Genomic DNA, 12,938 nt, shown 5'->3' on the forward strand with positions numbered 1-12,938 from the left:
TGTCGACCAATCAGTCACATCTAGCCTGCCTGCTGATAATGTTAAGTCAATGGCTGAGCGAGCAACCCCTCGCATAAAGGTTATTTCTCTAGAATTGCAGCAGCGTACAGCATTTGCAGACAGCCACGACCAGAGAAGCTGGCCGCAGGAATCAGTACGACTTCCCCAGTCACTATGGTGAGAATTAAAATCTCCTGCGATGACTGCACTGTTTGTGCCAGTCACCAAGCTGTCTAAACAGTCTGTCCTGTGTACACCAAAAAGAAAATAGACATTAGCAATTGTAATATCAGCACAATGCGGATATGATATTTTGGTCGCTAAAAGCTCACTGTCAGGGAGAACAATTTTCTTAGAGATAGATGCGTGATGACATAAATTTTTAGATAGCATGGTTACCATTCCACCTCCCCTGCCAACATTTCGATCTGACCGGAAAACTCGAAAGTTTCTCAATGAAAATGATTTATACGGTGATAACCGCGTTTCTTGTAAAAGTACAATATCAGGCTAATGCTTGTGGATAAGTATGCCTAGATCTGGAAGAGAAGACAAGACGAAACGGCAATTCCATTGTAACACTTTGATACCTTCCATGATTATTGACCAAATGAAGAGGCCGAAACCGCCTCTTTAAGGATATCAACATGGGGATGAAGTTTGGGTGGTTCCTTTTTAGCTTTCATCTGTGGAGAACTAAAATTAGATGGTGATGAGGAAGCACGGCGCTTCTGCGTAGGGCACGACATTTCGGCATCTGTTGTGCAGATGTCACTGCGACATTCACTGCTAGGAACAGAGATGTTAGGTGTGACCTGGGGAGCATCAGAAGGTGATGTAGAGCGGTTAGCACTAGCTGCAGAAGCTGAAACAAATGCAGACGTTGCTGCCAGGACGGGTGTTGATGGTGACGCAGACTGAACTGCAACAAACTGAGCCAACGCCTCAGATAAAGTGTTTAGCGTTCGTTCAACCACATTATTAAGAGCTTTTTCGACTGTGGTCACAATTGCGGCAGTCAATTTGGACTCAATGTCCCCAACAGAAGCGCGCACACGACTAGCATATGAATCTTTTTTCCTGTTAAGAACAGCGTAAGCATCGGCTCTTGAGTGCCGCTTCTCTTTGATAATGTCCAACAAGCTACGCTCTTCACTACGTTTTGCGCAGTTGGCATCATCAGCTGAGTGAGTGTTGCTACAGGGGCAACAATGAGGCTGCTCTGAGGTGCAGTGATCAGCAGAATGACCTTTTACACATAAACGGTAGCGGGTCTCCGACTTGCATGCTTTGCCACTATGCCCGAACCGCCAACAGTTGGTGCATTGAAGAGGACGGGGTTCTAGAGAATCCACACGGTGTACAATCGGCCAGATTTTTAGTTCAGCAGGGCAGGAAGAGCCAGCAAAAGTTGTTATTAAAGACTCAGTAGCAACACGCGAGCCATTTACCTCTCTACTGCAGCGGTAGTCTGAAAGGCCCCAACACCTGCATCCTGAAATTCCTGTAGAATTTCTTGCGGGGATGATGCTGGGTCGACACCTCTTACGATACCCTTGACACATGCAAGCTGTTCGGGAATGAATGCTTTCACCGGCAGCGAGCTGAAAGTTTTGCACTTAAGCAAGTCTGCAACACAAGCGATGTCCGAGGACTTGCACACAATTCCTCGACGGCCAAATGGACGCACCTCAGAGATCTGCAGGTATTGGGCAGTCAATGATCTTAGCTTCAGTTGAATTAGTTTGGCGGTTTTCATTTTGATCACACCCTCACCGATTGGAACGATAGCCACGGGAACCGCATCAATGTCATTTTTGTGAAAGGACTCAAGTGGCAGGCTTTGGGCTGGCAAGCTGGCAAACCAAGCTGCCGACCCTCCACCTGGGGAGGTCAACGACATCTCTCAGCAAAACGCACTCTCAGGTTCACTAGAACTGCGTTTTAAACTACGCCTTGGCCAAAACACCCCAACGTAGAACGGGCTCACCAAGGATGAACAAGCCGGAACCACCAGAAGATGCAGAAAACAGCAGCGGCGAGCAAGAACACGTCAGCACGTTGTCGTTGTTGTCGTTAGCCTATCAAAAGATGGCACATACCCACACTGGGGGATCGGCCAAGAATCGGGTGGCTATTCACCTGAACGCAGTTAACAAAAAGGTAAAGCACGTGGGAGCGCAACACCGGTGAATTTTTCGTCTTGAACAGAAAAGGGGTGTGTTTTGATTTTAAAATTTTAAGAATAATAATAAAGAGAGGGATTAAATATTAATGATTTAGTCAAAATGTAATAATTGATAGAAAAGAAAAGGTTGGAACACTTAGCAAGGCAGTCGGTGAGATTCTATCAGGAAATTTAGAACAGCGGTACAAACAGATCTGTGATAATAATAATAATAATTGGTTTTGGGGGAAAGGAAATGACGCAGTATCTGTCTCATATATCGTTGGACACCTGAACCGCGCCGTAAGGGAAGAGATAATGGAGGGAGTGAAAGAAGAAAGGAAGAAGAGGTGCCGTAGTGGAGGGCTCCGGAATAATTTTGACCACCTGGGGATCTTTAACGTGCACTGACATCGCATAGCACACGGGCGCCTTAGCGTTTTTCCTCCATAAAAGCGCAGCCGCCGCGGTAGGGTTCGAACCCGGGAACTCGGGAGCGCCCTAACCACTGAGCCACCGCGACGGGTACAGATCTGTGGCTGAACCCAAATGTGGTGGCGCCAAATGATAGCAACAGCGGGCTGCTCAAACTAAGGCCAAGATTCTGCAAGGGCTCCTCCAGCAACCTTCTTCTCAGAGAGTTAAATCGGCGACAATACAGCCAAAAATGTTCAATAGATTCAGGCTCACGGCAAAATGCACAAAGGGGAGAGAGCGCCAAACCCGACTTGTGTAAATAGAAATTAGAGGGGGGATGCGGCAGCACGTCCGTCTTCTTATACCCCTTGCTTCGTCTTCTTTTCCTCCTAGCCGGAATTTTTACTTATTCGACTTTTTTAAATGAAAACTGGTTTTCAGGAAAGGAAATGACGCAGTAACTGTCTCACTTATCTCGGTGGACACCCGAACCGCACTGTAAGGGAAGGTGGGGGGGTTACAACTTTACTGCCACAATATGAAAGGGATTAGTTGGGGCGAGTGTAGGGTGGTCCCCAGTCGGGGGCGACCTCTTGAGCTCGTGTCGGTATGGGCAGAGTGTCGTCGGAGGGGATTTGCTGGTGCATTGCCATAATATATGGTCTGAGAAGCCGTGTGTCCCGTCACCGCAGTACGGGCATGCGGGTCATATTCACTGTTCGTGAATAATCATAATCACTAGAGGCTAAGAACTGCCTTTGTTTGTAGGCGTCTGATTGTCGTGGCTTGCGCCCTGTCCAAGTCGGGGTGAGGGGCGCATCAAAGCTCATGATAAAAAGAATACGAAAATTGTTTTTTGAGGAAAGGAGTCGGCGCAATATCTGACTCAAATGTCGGCGGACGCTTCAACCGCGCCGTAAGAGAAGGGATAAAGGGATAAGAAAGTAATCGCACAGCACACGGGGCCTTAGCGTTTCGCTTTCATCGAAACGCAGCCGCCGCGATTGGGTTCGAACACGGGAGCTCCAGATCAGTAGCCGAGCGCCCTAACTACTGAGCCACTTGCGGCGGAGGCTAGCTCGCGATAAAAGTTTGTAATCTCCGCGTACGAGCGAGGCGCCTAGGCTGGGGGCGTCCGTTCCAGAGAGGTCTCCTGTCCCCCGGTTGGTTAAAACCTCCGGCTAGATGGTCGGCCCCCTCTTTTCCGGAGTTAACAGCGTGAGCCAGACCCCATACCACATTGATGTGATCGAGAGTTCGGTTGCGCAGAATTCTCATTGCGAGCGGGCTTACAGCTTTTTGGCGAAATTTTGAATGGATCCGCGATGGCCAGTGCGTTAGCTACTTTCTCTGCCTCGCGTATTGAGCTATCTTGAAAGGTTGTAGTGTTAACGTGGGCTGACTTGGAGTGGCCACGTACACTGCTCGTGGTTCGTTCTTATGCTATTTCTCAAAGGCCGGCGCCCTTGCTTTCCTTAGGGCGTCGTGTCTGCCTGGCAGCATGTTCGTGGCTACTGGCTTAACAGCTAGTCTACTATTAATGTCGACTGATAAATGTGATCTTGCACATATCTTTACGGGGTGGATGTGAAGATTGTAGAGAATTAAGCGTCCCGCAGCAGTGGGCGACAAGCAGGTCACTTGTGCTGTCTTATGGGCTTCGATTAGCTCAACGAGCGTGTTAAAAAATCCCAACTACCGCAATCAATCTCAGTTGGCGTATGCCGGCAGGCCATCGGCCGAATTGTATGCTGTTTTAATAATGCCATTAAGTACCTCTTCGTCCTGCGACGCAGACGATAGTACGGGCAGGCGTACGTAGGTGATTCAAGTTCTCATGCATGATTGCATGATCCTGCACAGGTCGGCTTCTGTCATGCCCCTGCGACATCGTGACAATGCGCCTCACCAGCCGCCTATGTGGTGCGCCGTGCCGCGTAGCCCGCAGATCGCTTCCGTGTTGTAAATGGGCAACTCAAAGGGTTCCCAAGGGTCGGCAGCTGCCTGTGAGGCTGAGATCGACTGCTGCAGTTGGGCGGGTCTATGTGACAGGAGTTGCTTGCTGGCGGGGGTGTTTAGTTGTACGTGGGATGTATAGGCTGCCGGCACTGCGAGAGCGGGAATGATGCTGGTGTTGCTAATGGCTACAGTCAAAAGGTGGTGTTCTGATTGTAGTGGTCATGACAGCTCTTCGTTGCAGCTGTGTTTCGGAGGTAGTAGGTTTCTGTTTTGATTTAGCTGGTGAACACGCAAGGCCGTTCCCCTGCGCGAAAGTGGGTACAGTGTCCATACTGTGTGGATGCCCATCTGGCAAGGGTCTATCCTGGGAGGGGTTTATGTACTTCGAGCGCCTTCCCCACTTAGCCACCACACGTGCCGCTTCTACTTCAGTGCCGCGTTTCTGCTAGAACGTTGCGAATGCCAACCCATGCAGCGCACATCTTTTACTACTGACGCGCAGCTTAATGCGTGACTGAGGTGTCCACGTCATAATCTCATTACCTTTGACCTTCACCTTTTACATTGACCTTTGACATCCGGCTCATTGAAGGTCAAAACCGTAGGCACCGCGAAATCATTATGAGGCTGCGTAGTGAAGCTTTCGCTTCAAAATTAAGAGACAATGTTGCCAACGTCAATGAAAGGTGGCGGGCTATGCTGCTCCAGTGCCACGTTTTTGCCACTAAGTTGTCACGCCAACGCATGCAGCGCACATAACTCACCACCGCCACGTTGCGCAAAACAAGATTTCTGGGTCATTTCCGTGTCATTTTCTTAGATAACCAGGAGTTATGAAAATTTTAATCATCAAATGAAGAATCCAAACACGTGTTGCTGACGACTATATTCAGAAGGTGGGGTTCGATTCTAGTCGTCATGGCAGCTCTACTGTGCAGCTGTGTTTGGGAGGGGGCGGGTTGCTGTTAGATGGTGTTCTGCCCATTAATGCGTGCGGAGTAGTCCTGTAGTGTGTGGCCAATGCGGCACATGACAGTCCTGCAAGAGGAACAGAAGTGATGTCGCTCAAGCGATTGTGCTTAAAAAGCGCACGTCGCCGATGCGTGAAAATATGTGCACTCTTGACGTCAACACGATGGCGACGCTTGTTGCCTCGGTAAATGTCTCGGTACGTTCGCGATAGTTGTGGTGGTGGTGTCGGTATGCATGCGTGTAGTTGTGGATTGTAGGGGTGTAGCTTCTGTGTGTGCCTAGCCCATGGCTGCCGATGGTTCATCTCTGGCGAATGTGTTGAAAAGGCACATTTCGCCGATGCATGAAGAACATCACGAGTGCCGTCATCAACACAAGTGCTCTCACGGTAGCGACAGCTGGAATGGTGGAGTTACGGCGGGTGATTACGGTGGCTGTGTTTGCGCGGATTCCTTTCGAGCAATTTGCATTGTGGCCGTCAATGCGTACCTTCGTGTTCATGTTAGAAAGATTGCATTGTGCGCATATGTGAGCGCAAAAGGTTTCCGTGTGTGTTGTTGCCGCGCCAGCTCTAAAGCGTGTAGCGCTGATTGCACTCGCTGCAGGTCACGGTGGCTGTCCAGTGGCTGGAGTTTTCTGGATGCTGTCGTGTAGAGAAGGCGTACGGGGTGAGCCGTTGCGCAGTAACAGCCACCAGGAAGAAGAACAGGACTGATGACGCCCGGGCAGAAATGCTTCACTTTCAAGCAGCAAATCCGAAATGGTGCCAGGAGCTAGATGAGTCAACCTGCAGAAAAGGGAATCTTGGGATTCAGGGAAAGACAGATACTGACGCTATAACGTCATAATTCGCCGTGTGCGCGAGTTTGACCAGGAGCCTATGACGTCACTCAGCCACCGCCGCCGAAACCAAGCGCTCGCTTCTGCCAAGTCACGTGACAACCATGACGTCACTCAACCGCAGCTACGCCGGAGCCATGTGCTCGCTCTGTCCAGATAGCCTCCGCTGCCTCTCAGCTGGTGCCAACGAATTGCAACAGCTCTCGACAATTCAACGGCAGCAGTCGTCATGGGTGATCCAAGCGAACGCAATCAAGTCTAGCCAAGCTTTACCGGGACAACTTTCAAGCTTTCGCTTTGGTTACTTAGGTTTAGCCGGATTAAACATTTGCCTAATTTTTTTAGTACAGGTCAAACATGCGTGTTCACCAAAGCACGGGATACTAAAAAAAAAGAAATCTGCGCAGGTGTTGTGGCTAAAAGGCGGGCAGGAATAAATTTATTGCAGACGAAGTTTGTGAACAAAAACCAATTTTCTAAACGTCAAGTTTGAGGAAACGTGACGGAAATCAGTAGTAGCGAAAAGAAGATGCCTGCATGCACGTGGCTCAGTGGTTAGGACGCTCGACTACTGATCCGGAGTTCCCGGGTTCGAACCCGACCACGGCGGCTGCGTTTTTATGGAGGAAAAACGTTAAGGCGCCCGTGTGCTGTGAGATGTCAGTGCACGTTAAAAATCCCAGGTGGTCGAAATTATTCCGGAGCCCTCCACTACGGCACCTCTTCTTCCTTTCTTCTTTCACTCCCTCCTTTATCTCTTCTTTTACGGCGCGGTTCAGGTGTCCAACGATATATGAGACAGATACTGCGCCATTTCCTTTCCCCAAAAACCAATTAATATTATTATCATGCACATGATAATAAGTTTTGAGTAGCATAGCATTTCCGAAAACGATGAAATCCTTTTTGAATCATTGGAATCTCTATAGCAGGGCCAATCATGCACCAATATCGCTGTCACACACAAATCGCTATAGCATGTCCGACATTATCGGACAAAATTTTTGAAAATGGCAAATGGTAAGATTGGTGTTAAGGGAATATTGAAGATAATGGTTCATTCTTCTGATGGGCAACGCTTTTGACAGCAAGAACGTTAAAAAATAATGCAAAGACTGCCGTGGGGTGATCTGCGGATTAACAGTTTCCCGCTCAAAAATGCTTTTATCCAAAATTGTTGGGCATGGGAGAGCTGTAGAGACATGCAGGAGTCCTCAGGGTCAGCAGCACTTGTTGCCCTAGTAATAGTCCCGGTACGTTCGCGATAGTTGTGGTAGTGGTGTCGGTGGCGTCACCACGATGCTGCGCCAGTTTCAGTGACTGCATTTGCTCCAAAATTGTGAGCAACCGTTCTTCGCTTTTTCTGTGAAGGCGAACGCAGGTTGCGCAATGATAAATGAAGAATACGCGCCTTCGAACGCTCAGGCCACAATGGTCCGAGTGACATAAGAAAATTGGCTTATGAAGAAAGGAAATGGCGCTGTAACTGTTTCTCACATCTCGATAAGGCATGGAATTAAAGGTGCATATGTGGTTGGTTCGAATCCCTCTATCAAGCTAGCCTACAATTTGACTAGCACATGTAAGCTATGCGCAACGAAAAATCGTATGACACCACTAGGAACGCTGTACTACAAACGTTTGGTTGCTGACAATATTGGCCCGATTGCAGTCGGCCGCCCTGAAGTTATTCAACGACTTCCGTGCTCGGGCGGACTGTTAACAATGCAAGCCTGTACATTCCTGTCAATGATGTCTCGCCGACTGGCCCACACGAAGGTAGCTTGCTTGAGCGTGGGCTGCGGCGGCGCCCGAATTTGTCTCCACCTTATGGAGCGATCCCTGACCATTTTCAACGCAGACATGTCTTGCTGGCGCCCAAGTTACTGACATTTTCGACATTGAAAAAGCTGAAGGGCAAGGTGTCTCACAAGTTCTGCCTTAACATGCGGTGGCGATTCCTTTTTTTCAAGCACAAGCCTTACGCACAGACAGTACAAATAGTTGATGGTCAGCTATAAGTCACCGTCAATGATGTACGTTGAATTCGGAAGCCACAGCTGCCGCTGTACTTACGTCATCGGGCCCCCATGCTGCCGAAGCTTGATTCGGCCTTCAAGGCGGAGCTTCCTTCCGGGACGTCGGTTCACGACCTCTGTGTATATCCGCCATCGCTCTACATGTCTTCTGAGCCGGAGAAAGTATAGATGCTTCGGGGAAGGAGGGTGGGGGGGGAGGGCGGCTCTGCGCCTTTTAGGACGGTAAACCAGTCACATATATGCGTTATCAGAAGCGATCAGGCAAGAAAATAAGAAGAGCAGAAAGTTGGGCGAGTTGGTTTTTCCGCGCCAACTTCTTCAAAATAAGAAGAACGCGCGAAGGTCGAAAGTATCTCGCCGTATGGATAATGCGCAACGTCTCATTTGGTCCTTCACTCTGCGGAAGTTAGAACCCATCAAGTGTTTTGAATAACACGCAGGGACGTCAAAATGAACCCCATGATTTCAGTCCGCTCGTTAGAAGCGCAGCAAATAAGAGGAACGAAAAACGTCGCCGAAGCTCAAGCACGTTCATGCATGTCGAAATCTGTCGGTCTAAATCAAGATCTTGATACCATTTCACCAAGACTGGCGAGAGGACACGACAACCGTTGGTCCATGGAAGCCGCGGCGCACTGCACTGTCATCCGCCTCAGCACCAAAGGGAAATTTTCTATCGCTGATAAGTCCGACGCCGCAAAACGCCTTAAAAAAAGCCCTCTCGGTGACAATAACGCGCATGCGCAAGCGGCAGAAAGTGACGACATACGTGACGATTCCAGTCAGATCCCAGGCTCTCTTCAGCGCGAGTGGTCGCGCTATCCGTGCGCTCCGCAAACCGCACGTCTGGCAAGGCAGTCATTCTCGTCTGAGCCTCGCTGAGATGAGCACGCGCGTGCGCTTGGTCTTCGGCGCTAGCCACTGCTACAGGGCCGCCGGTCGCGTCACCATCTGAGGCTGCGGCGGCGCGTAATGTTTCGCCTGACGGGACATAAACCTCACTGACACCACCGACATCGCTTGCCTGGATCATTGCCCGCCTTCCTATGGCACTCGGATATGTTTCCTACCACGTCCTTACAAGTTCTTCGCCTCATATCGGAGCTGCTGCTGTCGCGGTCGTATGCGCAGCAACGGGACGGCCGCCCTGGACTGCTTTGAGTGCGGAGGGTCTGCTCTATCGTGGCGGGCTGTTGTGGGCGGCCAGCTGCGTTTCCATGAACAGTGGAGCTTCGCGACTGCAGGGACCGAAAACTCCCTTCTTCGTGCATGTGCTCCGCGGTCACCGCTGCATATGGCCGCGGTATTTTGTGCCATTTGCTGGATCCGTCACATTGAATTACAGATGGATTACCTTATTGATTACAGATGGATTACAGATGGATTACCCCCTGCATGCTGCGCCGCGCTCTCCCCACCACTCCTCCACAACAACCAAGTCGCCAGTCCAGCCAGAACAAGCTGTTCCTGGTTAGTGTAGAGTTGGGGGGCATGCCACGAGAACTTACTTTCGCCCTACTAGCGGCAGTGCTTCTGGACGTAACGTTGTGCCTTTTGCCAGTTGGTTGGCGTCGTCTTCACCGCCGGAACTGAGGTGCCTACAAGCCGTTACACTCACGACTGACAGCCGACGCCAAGGAACATACCTACGAGCCAGGCCGCCGGCATCGAAGGTGAGTGCGAGGCCAAGCCTCGCGGCGAGGGTGACATGTGTCCGTGAAACCTGCTCTGTGCTGTTAGAGCAAATTCAAGGTTCACTTGCACTGTTTCCGCAAGCATTGGAATAATGACACAAACCACGCAGCATCTGAGAGGTTTCATGTTCCGTCACCATCGGGTTTTTTGTGCGTGACGGAAGCGTGGTGAGCTAGGACTCGTCGTGTGTGCAGCTTTAGGCGTATAGGCTGGTCAGCTGTAGAGGGTTTAGATGTGCGAGCCCACTGTCGTTTGCGTCACGTAACAAAAACCTGATTCAAACGTCGTTGCGACAAAGCCGCTATGTTCCCTTGAGCAACATGTGGTTTGTGGCCGTATACGGCGCTTGGAAATCTCGCCAGCCTCATCCAGCAACTCCGAAGAACGGACGCTGCCTTCGGTCTGCGGCACATCGTGTTTCCGCTGCAGCCAAGCTATGTTCCATATTGCTTTTTTTTCATCGCCGCGGCTTGAGGCATACGTGGCGCTCACTTTTCTGCCACGGTGAATATCTGAGACTTCGGTATGTTTGCGTGTCTGTCACCTTTTCTCTTTCTTTGCAGATATGCCCACTTCTAGGATCTCCCTTGCGCACACGAAAAGCACGGAGCCGATTCAGCAAGTGCAAGCTCGGATCTTTCGTCGTGGTTCGGCATCCATGCACCGCCTTGCACATGCTGCTGCCTCCTGTCGAAAACGCTGTGCTGTCGAAAGCTTCGACTTCACTGCGTCGCAGCGTAAGGTTTTCTGCGTTTTCGATTAGCAGGACCGCGACTTATTGAAACGAGAAAACTAACATGGCTGCAGATAAAGCGGTACGGCTGTATCGACACCTAGTGCCGCGGTAAGGTACGATGCAACACATTTGCTATCGATAGTTCTCCTTATATAAAAAAAGTTCTGTGTTTGGTCCTGTGTGTGTCTGGTTTTCGATAGTACACCAAATTTTCAAAGCGACCGTTAGACGCTTCCGAATGTTTGGCATTCACGGTTGCCTTTGAAGAAGTTTCCTTTTATCTTTGCAGGTATGCCCACTAAGGGTCTCCCTTGCGCATGGAAAGCATGGAGCCGACTCAGCAAGTGCCAGCTAGGATCTCCGTTGCTATGCGGTGCATGAACGCCGAGCCAAGATCTTCTTGCCTTGCACATGCTGCTGCCTCCTGCCAAGAATGCTGTGCTGTTGACAGCTTCGACTTCACTACAATGCATCGCAGCGTAAGGTTTTTTGCGTTTTCGATAAGCAGGACCGCGACTTATTGAAGCGAGAAAACATGGCTGCGAAGGCAGTACCCCCCTAAGGCTGTGTCTACACCTGGTGCCGCTGTAGGGCGTCGGAGGATGCAGTACATTTGCTCTCCAAAGTACAGCCAGTGCGGAGCGTGACACTCGGGCGCCTCAGAATGTTCACGACATCCACAGTTGCCTTTGATGAACGATCCTTATTATCTCTGCAGATATGCAGACGAAAGCATGCAGCCGACTCACACAGTGCAATCTCAGATCACTGGTCTTGGTTCGGCATCTATGCACCGCCAGCGCATTACCTTCTTGCCTCGCATATGCTGCTGCCTGCTGCCAAAAACTCTGTACATCCAACTGTAAGTTTTCTACGTTTTCTCTCAGGAGAACTGTGACGTAAACAAACGATATAAACCCGCCTTGGTGGCTTTCGCGTTCAGCTGCTGATCCCAAGGTCGCGGGTTCGATCCCTACTATGGCGCCCGTATTTACATGAAAGCTAAACACAAAAACGCCCCATGTTCCGTGCAGCGTCATCGCAACCACAGCCCTCCACTACGGCCTCCAAACTGCAAAATGACAAGTGCAAGCTAGGATCTCTGGTCTTGCGCGGTGCATGGATGCCGAGCCAAGATCTTATTGCCTTGCGCATGCTGTTGCCTCTTGCCAAAACTCATGATGAAAGTGCAGCCTTCACAGTTTTCCCCCTGTGAGGTGTCCTGACACCAGCAATGTGGTGGTGAGTCCAAGCTCGAACGGCATGCCTCACGTTTATTCGCGACAGTACATGAAGTGTGCAACGTGTCTGTCGAACACCTCTGTAGCATGCGCATGACATCCATTGTTTCTATTTTCAGATACGCCGACTTCTTCCGTGTACCATTCCAGATATTTTCTACTTGCCTAGCGTATGCTGCCGCCGAGCTCCACAGGAGCTCTAAGATGAAATCCTAATAATAAGTCTAACAGCTGAGGGCCCACATAACACTTGTACTGTTCATACTTCACTCGGGTATAAATTGGCTGTTTCGCACTGGTCTCTGTCTCTTGCTTAGTCATGTTGCTACCAGTTACCTTTGCATACTTTCAAGGGAGCCTATTGACCAGGCAAGGTAGACGCGAGTCCGGATCTTTTGCTGTGTGCAAGGCTGTTCCTTCTTTATAATACTCCAGTCTTTATTTGTACACTTCGAGTCTTCTTTCTCGGCCTTTCTTCTTTCCTTACGCATATCAGCAGTACATTTACAATTCAGCAGTGCAACGTGGCAAAGAAGCTTCGTCGTCTCCTTCCCAAGACCAGAACTGCTCGTTCCCATCAACACGAGGGCCCCCAGTCAGCGCGTCTGGTACGGCGCCAACGCGGTGACCTGTTTCTCCCCGACCGTCGTCTCCGCTTCAAGCGTTCCAGTGTGCCAAGTCCGAGTTCCTGCCGACGTGGCGCATGGAGCTGCCGCCATCAACGACTGCAGGCTGTGCGTCGAGGAGGACTTGAGTGTCTGCCTCAAGTGAGCGAACACCTATTGAGTTTGGTTTTCTGTGCTAGGGCAAAGTAATTTGCTATTCATAGGACTCATCCTCTGCTCTGTGTGAGATTAGTGTTTCACTCTGTT

This window comes from Amblyomma americanum, chromosome 10, assembly GCF_052857255.1.
Source record: "Amblyomma americanum isolate KBUSLIRL-KWMA chromosome 10, ASM5285725v1, whole genome shotgun sequence".
NCBI classification, from domain to species: domain Eukaryota; kingdom Metazoa; phylum Arthropoda; class Arachnida; order Ixodida; family Ixodidae; genus Amblyomma; species Amblyomma americanum.